This window comes from Trachemys scripta, chromosome 3 (genome assembly GCF_013100865.1).
Source record: "Trachemys scripta elegans isolate TJP31775 chromosome 3, CAS_Tse_1.0, whole genome shotgun sequence".
Classification (NCBI taxonomy): Eukaryota; Metazoa; Chordata; order Testudines; family Emydidae; genus Trachemys; species Trachemys scripta.
Genome location: NC_048300.1, coordinates 120,039,765 through 120,053,302, shown reverse-complemented (window position 1 = coordinate 120,053,302; position 13,538 = coordinate 120,039,765). Strand labels below are relative to the sequence as shown.

Here is a 13,538-nt window from a genome sequence, read left to right as displayed (position 1 = left end):
ACAAACTGGGGTTCAGAAGGCATAGTTGGGAGGAAAGAAAGGGACAGGGGCTGAATGAAAATGGATGTTCAGGGCCACATGGGGAGGGGGAGGTGGGTAGCTGAGTGGGGGTGCAGGAACACATAGGGAAGTGGGAGGAGAGGTGGCTGAGTGGAGGTGCTGAAAGATATGGGGACAGGGGGGTGAAGGGACACATGAGAACAGGGGCAGATGTGCCTGACTGAACGAGAGAAGCTAGGGGTCAGCCAGGGTCTGCATGGGGGAGGCTCCCTAGCAATTCTTTCCCCCCCCCCCCCCCCCAAAAAAAACTTGATCCATACTTTCCCACCCATATCCAACAACCCTCCAAGTTCACACCCAGGCTCCTTCCCAGCAATTACTCCCTTCTCCCTCAGCTCCTCCATTACCCCTGACTCCCCTAAGCCTTTGCACTGCTTCTGAAGGGTGGGTGAAATACATTTCTGTATTGAAATTTAAATGAATTATTACCCACCGATCTGTATTAATATGTCTGGTAAGGAATCTATTCGTCCAAAAATATCTCCTGAATCTTTGTTGTTGTCTTTATTGTTACAGACATACTTTCTGACAGGTATTTTGAAATAAATTACCAAAATAATTGAAACTCGTGTGATTATATCGTGTTATTTTGACAAATAAAATATGCAGAATTTTGCAGAATTTTGGAATACCATGCACAGAATTTTTGTTTTTTTGGCACAGAATTCCCCCAGGAGTAGTCTGTAAGTCTCTTCATTGGCTCATCCTTTTCTGATATATCAGACATGAACTTAATCTCTTAGACTGAGCAATTTGGGACAGGACTGCCATTTGTTATATGTTTGCACATCACCTAGTACAATGCAGCCCAACCTCGTAGCTTTTAGGCACTATCAAATATATATCTTTAATGACATTAATCATCACCAATATGAGTAGGGTTTTACCATTCTGACCCATTGTAATTAACTTCCACTTCAGCTGAATGTGTTCACAGAAGGAGCTAAGAACTGGGCATTAGCCACCCAATACAAGTTTCATGAATGTTATGATAAATTAAAAGCGCTCATCACTGCTCAGGTAGGAAGGAGGAGCTGACAATCCTGGAAAAAAATTCTGAATTCTAATCCTATCCTCTAAAGTGCTAGTGACCCCTGCCAGGTTGGTATCATCCGCACATTTTATAAGCATACTGTCCACTCCATCTTCCAAGTCATTAGTAAAAATATTGATTAGTATCGGACCTAGGACAGACCCCTGCAGGACCCCATTAGATACGTCCACCCAAATTTGACAGTGAGCCATTGACACCTACTCTTTGAGTACAGTTTTTTCAACCAGTTGTGCATCTACCTTATAGTAATTTTGTCTAGAATACATTTCCTTAGTTTACTTATGTGTGTGTGCATAAACTTATGCTCGCAGATCACAAGTGCAACTTGGATTAAAATCAGAAACAAAGAAATATACCTTACATGCAGTAAGTAAGAAAAGCCAACAAGTATAATAAATAATGTTGGGAGAGGCCTTTAAAATCTCTAGAACTGTCCACATATATTTACCACTGCAGTCTGAACCACAATACAATGACACTTGGTAAGACAAAATTTTTTTTGAAGACCTTTCTCTTAAATTTCATAGTACAGTACATCAGCACACTAGGATTTAGCATGATTGTGATACACTGTGAAACATTTGGTCTTCAATAACCTTCCAACTCAAATGTCTACTTGTGTGACAAGGTTCCATATCAGTACAATGGGCTACAATACCATACAGGAAAGGCCCAAATATTCACTATTGTTCTTTTCTTATGGTCCCCGTGCTTCTATTTCTTTCTTAATGTCTTTTTTTAAAGATCCCCTAGAACATTTAAAGATGTACCAGGAGATTATAGGGCAACAGAATAGATATCGGTTCTGATCCCATTTCCAAGGAAGTCAATGGGAGTTGACTTTGTCTCTCTAATAGGCGTTTTGTCATTTATGTCACTGCGGGCAAGATCAGGCCCATTGATCAGATGTGTGCATTTATTTTTATTTGAGTAGAAAACTCTTGCATGCTCAAGACAAATGCATATAACCCTGACCTTTGGAAATCCTTTGGAAACGGCAGTGCAAACGGAAAAGAGGAAGAGCCAGAGTTGTGAGATAGTAGCTGCTCGCTATTGAGAGCTAAAGAAAAATCAGACTAAAGGCAAAAAATTGTGATTGTAGAAAAAAAAATAAGAACAGACTTTGCAAAGGACTGTTACTGGCTCCACTCAGATTTTCACCCCTGCGTTAATCCAGTCCAGAACCCAACCCAGAATGAGACACAGCAGTTTGTTCAGGCTCAAAGTGGTTGGCAGCTGTTTTTCTTATACAGTATATTAGACTTACAGTATGTCTGGGTGTGGGATTATATCTTTTCTTCCCTCCACCCAAATGAGCTCACTTTCTTTCTTTCACCAGCACTACTGCTTCATTCCTGTGGAATGGAGAGTGTGTGTGTGTGTGTGTGTGTATGTGTGTGTGAGAGAGAGAGAGAGAGAGAAACAGTCAACACATGAAAATGCCCTGGATGTAATGTGTACTTGAAAGTAATTTCACACGTCTGTAAGGACAATGTCTCTTTCAAGGCCTGAATTCTCCACTTGCCATAATCACTGAAATGTTTTCCTATCTTTTTGGTCAGGCATTTTAAAGGGTAACATGTCACGCCCTGGAATTTAGACCCATTTTTACCGCAGTGATAGTCTCATTTGTTGTTTCTCTCTGCTATCGTAACCAGGGCATCAGAAGAACCTAGGGAATGTAGGTGTTTCATGAAACCCAGGCTGCCACGCATTCAGCGCAAAAACAGGCATAATGAAACCTATACATAAGTACTGGTGGGAATTGGCATAGCTTCATTGAAGCCAGTGGAGCTATGCTGATTTACACCAGCTGAGTATCTTGATCATTGTCTGGAGACTGAGGGCTTGTCTACACTGGCACTTTACAGCGCTGCAACTTTCTCACTCAGAGATGTGAAAAAACATGCCCCTGAGCGCAGCAAGTTTCATTGCTGTAAAGCGCCAGTATAGACAGTGCACCGGCGCTGGGAGCTACACCCTTGCAGCACTTTAACATTGCCAGTGTAGACTAGCCCTGAGAGACATCCCTTTGTTACTACTGCAGGGTGGGGACCAGCCACAATCACACTCTCTGCACACAGAATACAAAGATTTCACCCCACCTTGCACTACTACAGCCCAAATCAATGTAGCTGCTGTCCTCACTGTTTGGAGGTGGGAAGGGAAACATGCTGAGCCAATCACAGAGATCCCCTGAATGCCAGGGAGCTCTGGAAGGCATTGTGCATCCTAAGGCACAATCATTCATGAACTCCGTATGGTGCAGTTTTGCACCATCCTCAATACAGGCAGTGTGTTAATTCCAGTCTGGCTCTTTCTGCCTCTAATGGGCAAAGATTGATATTGACATAGAAATGCTCCACAGTAATTAGAGTGAAATGCAGAACGCATCTGAGAAGCATTTCCTTAGCTATTTATTTTATACACAGGCATGGAATGGCAGCAATTTTTGTGGGCTTTGGGACCCAACAATTCTACAGCTATTTTATAGGACATTTGAATATTGGGCTGATGTTTTATAGCAAGACAAACTCAAAGCTTTTTACAATTTGATGAAACAGGTTTGAGCATTTCTTCTGAGTGCGTGTGAGAAGATACCTCTTCTGTTCATGTAAAAAGTAGGGCGTGGGACCGAGTATAGATATTATTTTGCCTCAGTAGCTGCCTACTGTTTTCATTGTTAGAAAGGGCCAGAGTTAATGCTGCAAAATGATTTCCATTGTGACCTCCTCTTTCACACACCCAACTTTCTGTAACATTCAGCTTTTGGGCAGAATCTTTCCATGCTTGGTCTTTGCGAAAAGGTGTTATTTTGGTTGAGTCTTTGGGACTCTGTAGGTGAGGTCTTAGGCTGTAAAGGGGCCATCTGACGTAATTTCCATTCATCCCTGAAGCTTCTTGGAGATAGGACAGGAATGTTTGGTGATGAACAGTTGTGTATGCACTATTCTTACAACTCAGTTTAGGATAGCTCTTCTTTGGAGTGATTCATTTAGACGGCAAGCTCCTTGTTACAAGGACCTGCTCTTATTTGTCTGTCTAATACATTTTTTGGTGCTATATAAATAATAATTTATAAAATCTTTATTCACTCATATTGGAGTAACATCTGTCTCTCTGTTCTACCAACCAAAAATATTCTCTCTCACTTTCACACACCCTCACCTCCTAGCAGCTGACATACTCAGCCAAATGACATCTGTTCATGTACTGTACCTTACAGATCCAGCTGGCATATTATTTTGGGGGGAATGCTGCACCAAAAAAATAAAAATTCTGTGCACAATATTCTAAAATTCTGCATATTTTATTTGTTAAAATAACACAATATAATCACACCAGTTTCAATTATTTTGGTAATTTATTTCAAAATACTTTTCAGCAAGTATGTCTGTAACAACACAGACAACAAAAAAGATTCAGGAAATGTTTTTTGACAAATAGATTCCTTCCTAGACATATTAATACTGAACTTTCAGTCATTCATTTAAAGTATAATACAGAAATGTATTTCCCCGCCCCTCAGAAGCAGTGCACATGCTTTGTGGAGTAAGGGGTAACGGAGGAGCTGAGGGAGAGGGAAGTAATTGCAGGGAAGGAGCCAGGGGTGTGAACTTGGAGGGTGGTTGGGTATGGGTGGGAAAAGTATGGAACAGGTTTTTTGTGAGCGGGAAAGGGAGGAAGGATTGCTAGGGATCCTCCCCCATGCAGATCCCTACACCCCCACTCCGCCCCCCCTCACCCATGTGGCCTTGCACTCCTATCCCCCCCATCTCCATGTGTTCCTATACCCCCACTCAGCTACCCCCTCCTCCCTGTCCCCATGTACCCCTGCACCCCCACTCCCATTCAGCCCCTGCCATAGTCTATCCCACCCACTAGCCCTTCTGAACCCCAATCTGTGACACCCACGTGCCTCACGCTGTCTGTCCCCCCCCCCCCTCCCCTACCTCCTGACCTGGCCCCCCAAGCAGGGCGCTATGAGGAAGGCAGCCTCTTCTCTTCCCTATCCACAGCTGGGGCTGCTCCTGTCTGGGAACTACTGCTCTCTGCTCTGTTCTGTTGCCACAGTAACCCCTGGTGGGTAAAAGGTGCAATCTCTCTGGCAGAATGTATTTTCTGAGGAGAAAAAAAGTCTTCACGGGAGATGACTTCAACTTGAGCGCAGTGGCACGGAATTCCCTCAGCAGAAGCATATGCTTGAGACAGTGACATGGTACACTCATTGAAAGAATGCCTATTTTCCCTGAAAGAGATTAAAATATATTTAACATTGACGGTATGCAGTTATCTCTGTATAAACCAACCTTAAACATCTGCAGGGGGAATGAAAAAAGCTTCCGAGAAGCTATAAGACTGAAAAATTAGTCAGCAACACTGGAGCTATTGCTATTTTAAAATGGTGATGGTGATGTTTTGTACTGGAATTTATAATTGAACTTTGCCAAACTAGTGATTTCAGCACATCCCTCAGCCCACGCCACTTCCCCCAGCCCCCATTGGCTTGGAACGGTGAACCACGGCCAGTGAGAGCCGCGATCGGCTGAACCTGCGGATGCTGCAGGTAAACAAACTGTCCTGGCTTGCCAGTGGATTTCCCTGACAGGTCGCTTGCCAAAGGTTGCTGATCCCAGCTGTAGCATGTAAGCTGCTCCCAGCTATGTGAGTGGGCACTCGTGGTCAGCCATTGCTTGGACTGTGCAAGCTTATATGAGTTCGTCAATTTAACAAAGAAATTGATATGTACCAGGATTTTTATCCCAAGGGGAGTCTCTGATATGCTTCAAACCAAACACACTGCTTCAGGTAGAATAAATAAATTTATTAACTACAAAAGATAGATTTTAAGTGATTATAAGTCAAAGCACAACAAGTCAGATTTGGTCAAATGTAATAAAAGCAAAACACATTCTAAGCTGATCTTAGCACTTTCAGTGCCCTTACGAACTTAAATGCTTCTCACCACAGGCTGGCTGGTTGCCCTTCAGCCAGGCTCTCCCCTTTGATCAACGCTTCAGTCACTTGGTGGTGTTGTCTATAGATGGAGGTGGAAGAGAGAGAGCATGGCAAAGTCTCTCCTTTTTATCATATTCTTTCTTCCCTCTTGGCTTTGTCCCCCCTTCCGAGTCAGGTGAGCATTACCTCATCATAGTCCCAAACTGACCAAAGGAAGGGGGGGTAACTCACTCAAAAGTCCAACAGATCCTTTGTTGGTGCCTAGACCAGTGTCTTTTGTTCCTGTGAGGCAGGGCTGGGTTTGTCTCATACATGCCCTGATGAGCTGTGAACTGCCCCTCTGCTCCTGGAGAGTTTTGCCTGGGTTTATTTTAAGCCATTAGGACACATTTTCAGCCTCATAACTATATACATGAAATTACAACCTATAACATTACTATAACAACAATGCTCAGTGCATCATGAGCATTCTGAAGACACCCGACATGACAAACTTTGCATTGGATATCACGCAATCATATTATAAGGATGAACATGGGGGTGCAGAGTGTTCCTCCGAGGTACAGAGTAGTCATGCCTTATCCTGGAGCTGCCTCCAGTGTAGCAGTCCCACACCCGTGGATGTAGTTTTGAGGGTGGCACGCATCCTCTTTTCATGTTGGTTTACTTTTTCCTCTTTGGCCAAGAATACCTATCAGCTGATGACTTCTAGCAGAGCATGCAGGTCATAAAAATCAATACTGATATATAATAAAATCTTGGTACAAAGCCTGCTAGACATCAATCTACAAGTATCAAGTAGTGTGACATGTACCACGCATACAGGCACGAATGATACCTGTACATCTCCCCTGCATTATAGACCTTTGTCTATTCAACCCTCTCCCCGTCACCTTGTCTGTGGGCCCAGTCCTAATTCTGGGAACTGGTGGCTTAGTTCCAGATATTTTTTAGCTTATACTTCACCCCAGCATACAGGGCAATTAGCATGCTAGAACAAATTGCTGAATTGGTGCTAGTATATGTAAAAACTTGGCTATGTATCAGGCTACTCTCATCCAGAGGCTCTAGCCAAATAGTCCACAATGTTCTCCAGTCTGAGTCATACCAAGTTGGAAGGATGACCTTGTGGTTAAGTCAGTGGTGTGGTACTCCGGTAATCTGAGTTCAGATCCTGGCTTTGTCACAGACTTCCTGTGTGACCTTGGGAAAGTTACAAACTACTTGCTTTGTCAGTCATGTCTACTGAGACTGTAAGCTCTCCAAGGCAGGGACTTACTCTTAGTATGTATAGATATGTCTACACTGCAATGTAAGCCCAGGGTTAGTAGAACTCAAGTTGGCAGATCGTGGGTTTGTTAACATAGGGCTTGAGCATCTCCACTCATCTGTAACCCCAGGTTAGGAATTCTTGAAACCGGGGTCCTAACCTTGGGCTTCAGCACCTACATTGTGTTATGTAGGCCTGATCCTAACCCCCCCACATCCCAGACTGCCTGGAGCCCTCCCCAAATGTGGCTGCTCTGGCCCCTTGTTTGTGGTGCAATGTGGAAAAACTTGACTGTCCATAGGACAACGAAAGTCAGCCCATTGGATTGTGGAATACTTTTGACAGACTCCCAGAGCACAAGTCCAGTCAGGCTATGTCTTCACTGAAAAGCAATAGGACTTGAATACTGGGTCCCAGCTTGACTCAAGCTCATATTCTCCCCCCCCCTGGAATTCTAGGACACTGGAGTCCAAGCTTTAGGTTTGTACAATTTGTATGTAGATAGACAGGGGGGTTAGGCTTGAGCCTGAGTTCAAACCCTGGGCTTACACAGCAGTGTAGCCAGACCTTCCATGTACATTGCCTAGCACTATGAGGCACTGATTTTGGTTGGAACCTCTAAGTGTTACCATAATATTAATAATAAAATAATCAGCAGCAGTGTTCAGTCACAAGGAGAACTAATGCAAGCATCGTGGAAGACAAGCTCTGCGGGATGCTATTATGAAATTTGCTATTATTCATGTTTTTCCTTCATTTTGTAGTTTCTTATTAAGCCTACAAAAGGGTACTTATTGCATCAACAGTCTATTAATGAGATATAGTATGTTGTGCTTCCCAGTTCCACACACCACATGGGATCAAAGCTGCAGGGAACTGAGAGAATGTTGTGATTCATGCAATGCGGGCACTTGGTCTCGTAAGGTTTTTATTGTTTGCTTAGAGTTGCTATTGCATATTATGGTATGTGACCATCACCAGCTGTAGTTTGTCTATTCATTTTCTTTCCCTTATGGGGATTTGGAAGGAGGAGATGAGAGGATGTTAGCAGTTTTATTCTTTCCGGTGGGAAATCAAAGAAGGATGATGGAAAATAATAAAGAGGAAAAACAAGAGGCAGAGAGAAACGTTACTTTCCCCCCACACTAACCACTCTTTTCCCATGAAGACCTAGGTCAATCCTTCTTGAGAAAAATATATGGGAGGGGGAGTAAGGGGACTAAAGGAGAATAATGATTGAGTGGTTAGGGCCCAAGCCCAGGACTCTGCTACAGACTTCCTGTGTGATTTTTGGCAAGTCACTTAGTCTCTATGTGCATCAGTTCCCCATGGGTAATGGAGAGAATAGCTATTCCCTTCCTCACACAGGTGGGGTGAGGATAAATACCTTAAACAGTTTGAGGTGCTCAGATACTACAGTGATGGGGTCCATATAAGCACTTATGGTAAATAGAAAACTCCATGAATTTCCCTTTAATAATTTCAGGATGGGAGGTGTTGTCCCTTCCCCAGAAAATAAGCCAACATTCCATCATCAAGCCCCATGAATGCCAGGAGGCAAGGACTCGCCACACAGAAGCCTTGTGCCTCTGCCTTAGTTTGAGGACCCCTCAGCACAGTTCGAATGAAGCCAATCAGGGCTGCCTCTGGCCATTGCTACAGGGACGGGGTAATATTTTATATTAGACCAATGTCTGTTGGTGAGAGAGACAAGCTTTCAGGCTATACCAAGCTCATCCTTCAACCCCCCCTCTCTGTTTCCCAGTAGAGCACTGTGACTCCCTGCAGAAGAAGCCCAGGTGAAGATTGAGGGTGGGGGGAAGAACAGACTTCCAGGCTGTTCCCTTCCTCTCCCTCACCCACAGACTTGCTTCTTAATCCTACATAGAGCCCAACTCCTGTGGAGAGCCAGCCATGGGGTCACAGGAAAATAGGCTGGATGATGGTAGTGCCTAGGAAGCAGCCACTCACACAAAGACACAGGGCAGGGGAGATCCCCCCTGTGATCAAAACCCATATGTGCCCTTTGTTTTTAAAGAAGCAGAAGTACTAGAGCACAGCAAGGGACTGATATTTCTGTAGTTATAGCAGAGGCAGGAGCAATAGGGACAGGTGTGGCAATGGCAGGGAAGTGTAACAGCAGCTACAGTAAATGGGTCCCTTTCCTCCCCATTCCAAACAGGGCCAGCAGAGGTAATAGCTATATTTCTCTCTCTTAAACAAAGGTAGTCTTTACTGTGAAAATCCATTCACTAGCAGTTGATGAGTGGGTTCATTTATTTACCTTTGCAGTGTATGCAGGTGCTTTGCAGTGAGCACTGAAGTCTGCCTGCCACTTCTGGATCTCTCAGGACTAGTAGAAGAGATAGTCATGTGGTTATCCCCAAAGAGAAGCATTTAAATTGCAGCCTATGTGTTACCAAATGGTGCCATCACTTTGGAGGACAATGGTGATAGTTGTTCAGTGCAGCAGTGTCTAGAGGTCCCATTGTGCTAGCCACTTTAGAAACAAGCAGACACTGTTGATTGGAGGGGCATGCACAATTTAAAGGTTCTGAGGGGGCAGGTGACTGCCCCACAGACATTTTCAAACTGTGGGTTGTACCCTTGAGGGGCAAGCAGGAACGTTCGGGGGTGAGTGGTGATGACGGGAGACTCGGGCTGGCGATGCCAGGTGCTCAGGCCAGCTCTGTACAGTGGGGCTCTTTCGGGCCAACCCTGCACAGCAGGGCTCAGGGAGGGAGCCCTACCTCCACCCCCTGAGTTACCTCAGCAGGCCACCCATCATGTCTGGGTTGCAGGGACAATTAAAAAAATCTTGGGAGGCACATGACACTGAATGCCCCCACACACATCGCCTCTGCAAGCAGAAAAGACAGTGTCTGCTCCAAAGAGTCTGCAATCTAGATTTGTGACCAAAAGAAACAGAAAAGGAACCGGTGAAAGGACAAAGAGGTAACAATGAAGCTAGTCCGTTTTTACATAATTAACAATAGGCTCAACTTTCCACTTGTCAAGCATTCTTACATTTGTCTCTTGGTAATGCAATATAGACTTGGTTTATTCCTCAAGTGCTGTGGGTAAGTAACATTTTGTAAAATGCAAGTTACATTTGTACAATTTGCAAGCGTATGAAATTTCAGCATCGAGTGATAGCAAATTTGCAAAACATGGCAGCACTTCATATGTTTACAGGTTGGTCATAATTCACAAAATTAAGCAGAAGAGTGTTAGTTTGCCACCATAGCTCCCTGAAGTGAAAGCTAGGAGTTTCACCAAAGCCTAGCAAGAACAGAAGTAGTCTGTTCTTTCAACAGTCTCTGATACCATTAGTCACCTTAAGTAGTACCTTAGGCTCCAATCCTACAAACACACACGATATGAGCAATGTGAATGGGGTTAGAGTGGTGGTGTTTGCCAGGCAGGAGATATGCAGGAAGGGAAAGGAAATTAGTAGATGGGTATGTGCCCCCCATGGCATGGGTTTGTAAACAGTTGATGGTCAGGACTTCAGCATGTGAGCCTGGCTAGCTCAGTTGGTAGAGCATCAGACTTTTAATCTGAAGGCCCAGGGTTCAAGTCCCTGGGCAGATGGAGAACAGATCCTTTCCTGCTGTGTTTGGGGGGAGGGAGGATAGCTCAGTGGTTTGAGCATTGGCCTGCTAAACCCAGGGTTGTGAGTTCAATTCTTGAGGGGGCCATTTGGGGATTGGTCCTGCTTTGAACAGGGGGTTGGACTAGATGACCTCCTGAGGTCCCTTCAAACCCTGATAGTCTATGACATAGAAGCAGGTTACCCAGCCCTGCTGCCATTTTGAAAATGTGTTTCAGAGGATAGAATAAAGGGGGACAAACAAGAACTGGCTGAGTGAGGGAGATGGGGTCTGGTGGCTCAGAAAGGATGCAAGCTCACATCTGCCCAAAATGGCAGCAGCCATTGGGTGCCTGGTACAGAAGTTAGCATACCTGTACTGTGTAATAAATATCAATTATAAAGATAGATACTTACATGCTGATGACCCCTTAAGAGGGTCTTCCTCCTGTGTCCCAGGCTGAGACTGGGCTGGCTTCCTACACAGTCACTCTCAGGTTCTTGAATTCAGAAGTGATCCTGACTGTACGGACAGAAATCATTTTCCTCTAATGAATTGTGGTCATCCTCAGTCTCCTCTGCAGAGGGAGGGGCGCCACTGTCCACAAGGCCATTGGGTTCTGTGGTGCACACAGGCAAAAAAATTCTGTCCAGCTCCTCGTAAAATGGACAGATCACATAGGCATCACCTAATTTGTTTCTGGCATCCCTGGTTTTTTTGCATATGTTCCTAAGCTCTTTATATGGAACTGATCAGCTTCCCATCCACGATCCTTCTCAGCTATGTGCTTAGCAATGTTCTCAAGAGGTTTCTTATTGTGATGATTGGTCACAAGAGTTTGCTGATCATTGCTGTCTCCCCAGATAGTGAAGAGATCAAGAATGTCACCATGGCTCCAAGTGGCTGCAAGAGGCATCATGTAATGCTGACATACTTGAGCCTGGCCTTATGCCAGTTTTTAAGTGGGGAAGGGGTTATCTGGTCAACTGGACCCCAGAATAGTGGAAGTCACAGAGTTAATCAGACAGGTTGGTCATGGATGCCCACACAACAGTGTGGGACAGCAATTGGAGAACAGCCAGCGTAATGTGCAGAACTATTGTGTGCACATTAACAATAGTCCTCACTAACTCAATTCACAGTAAATGTACTCCATTTTGAAAGTGGAGTACAGAATTCACAGCAAAGAGGGAGTTAGTGCACTTTAAGGGGTTGTGTCATGTGTACACAGGCATTTTCAATGCACACTAGCTTGAGTTACTGTGAACTAAACTCATCATAATAGTCCATTCTTCTGTAATACATAATCCCAATTGAATAGTCCTATGTTCTGACTGCACCTTACTGTAAAAAAAGATAGTAAACCTACTCATTTAACTCCAGAATGTTAAAAGGGAAAGGAATGAAAAAAACAAATCTATTTAAACTAAGAAAATATCAATTATGACAAATTATATTGTAATACAGCATTAGCTGTAGGATATGATCATTCAGTAATAGTATCTCAGAGACATATGGTACCATTACCTAGACTTGCATCTAGAATTGCAGAGAGTGACAGAGAGCCACTTGTATCTAAAATAAGGAGTGGCAGAGAGTAATTTTCTGGTACTAGGTTGGCCTAGAAATTAAGCTACACCTCTACCCCAATATAACATGACCCAATATAACACGAATTCGGATATAACGTGGTAAAGCAGCGCTCCAGGGGGGCGGGGCTGCGCACTCCGGTGGATCAAAGCAAGTTCGATATAACGCAGTTTCACCTATAACGCGGTAAGATTTTTTGGCTCCCGAGGACAGCGTTACATCGAGGTAGAGGCGTATCATTGTTTTGTTCTCTGGGCACTGCCAGGAGCAGAAGATGTGTTTTATTTAGCTTAGTTTGTGTCAGAAGGCTGCTGCCACCACTACCAGAGGAGACTGCTGCGGCCTCACACTCTAGTCAGTGCACGTCTCTAGAGCATGGCTTCTGGGTCTTGTATTTGCTGCCTGGGGCAACTCTCCAAAAACCAAGGCAATTGAGCCCTTGAGACTCAGCCTGCTTGTTGGGTTGGGTCGGGTCACTCATTGTCTTGCCTATTCTGGGGTAACCAAAGACATTTAAACAGAACCAAATCTCTAATGACCTTAGATTAGGTCTTCAGCTCCAACCTGAACTCAATAGTCCTTGCTTGCTCCTTTGCACTCAGGGGCTTGCCTCTCTCCTCCTGAGGGAGTGGGCGAGGAACCCAGGCCCACCCTCTCCTACAGGTTCCAGCTCAGGAACCCTGAGCTTAAACAGCTGGGAACTGCATCTTAAGATTGTTGGCTGCTTTCCTGGGCTGCTTCCTACCTCTTGCCTGCTTGCAGGTGTCGTTCATTGAGCTGTACTCAATGGCTCTCCCTTTGGAAGCCTGACTCCTTGGACAGGTTTCTCCCAGTCCATTGCTGGGAAGTTTTAGAGGCAACTCCCAGTCACTCTGGCAGCCACCTTTCTCTCTAAGTTATAGCCTTTTATCCCAGCTGTTGCCAACTAATCATTGAGTCACAATTGGAGAGGTAATTGCACCATCTATTAGCCGTATATTAACTCTTTTGTGGCTGCTACTGTGTGGGGTCT

The 13,538-nt window shown here is 44.5% G+C and overlaps 1 non-coding gene across 1 annotated transcript; it reads left to right on the top strand.

Annotated features, from left to right (window-relative positions):
• Positions 1–10,864: 10,864 nt before the first annotated feature.
• On the top strand, positions 10,865–10,937 carry TRNAK-UUU. Its single transcript has one exon. It is a non-coding gene; the product is annotated as a tRNA-Lys (tRNA).
• The last annotated feature ends 2,601 nt before the right edge of the window (positions 10,938–13,538 follow it).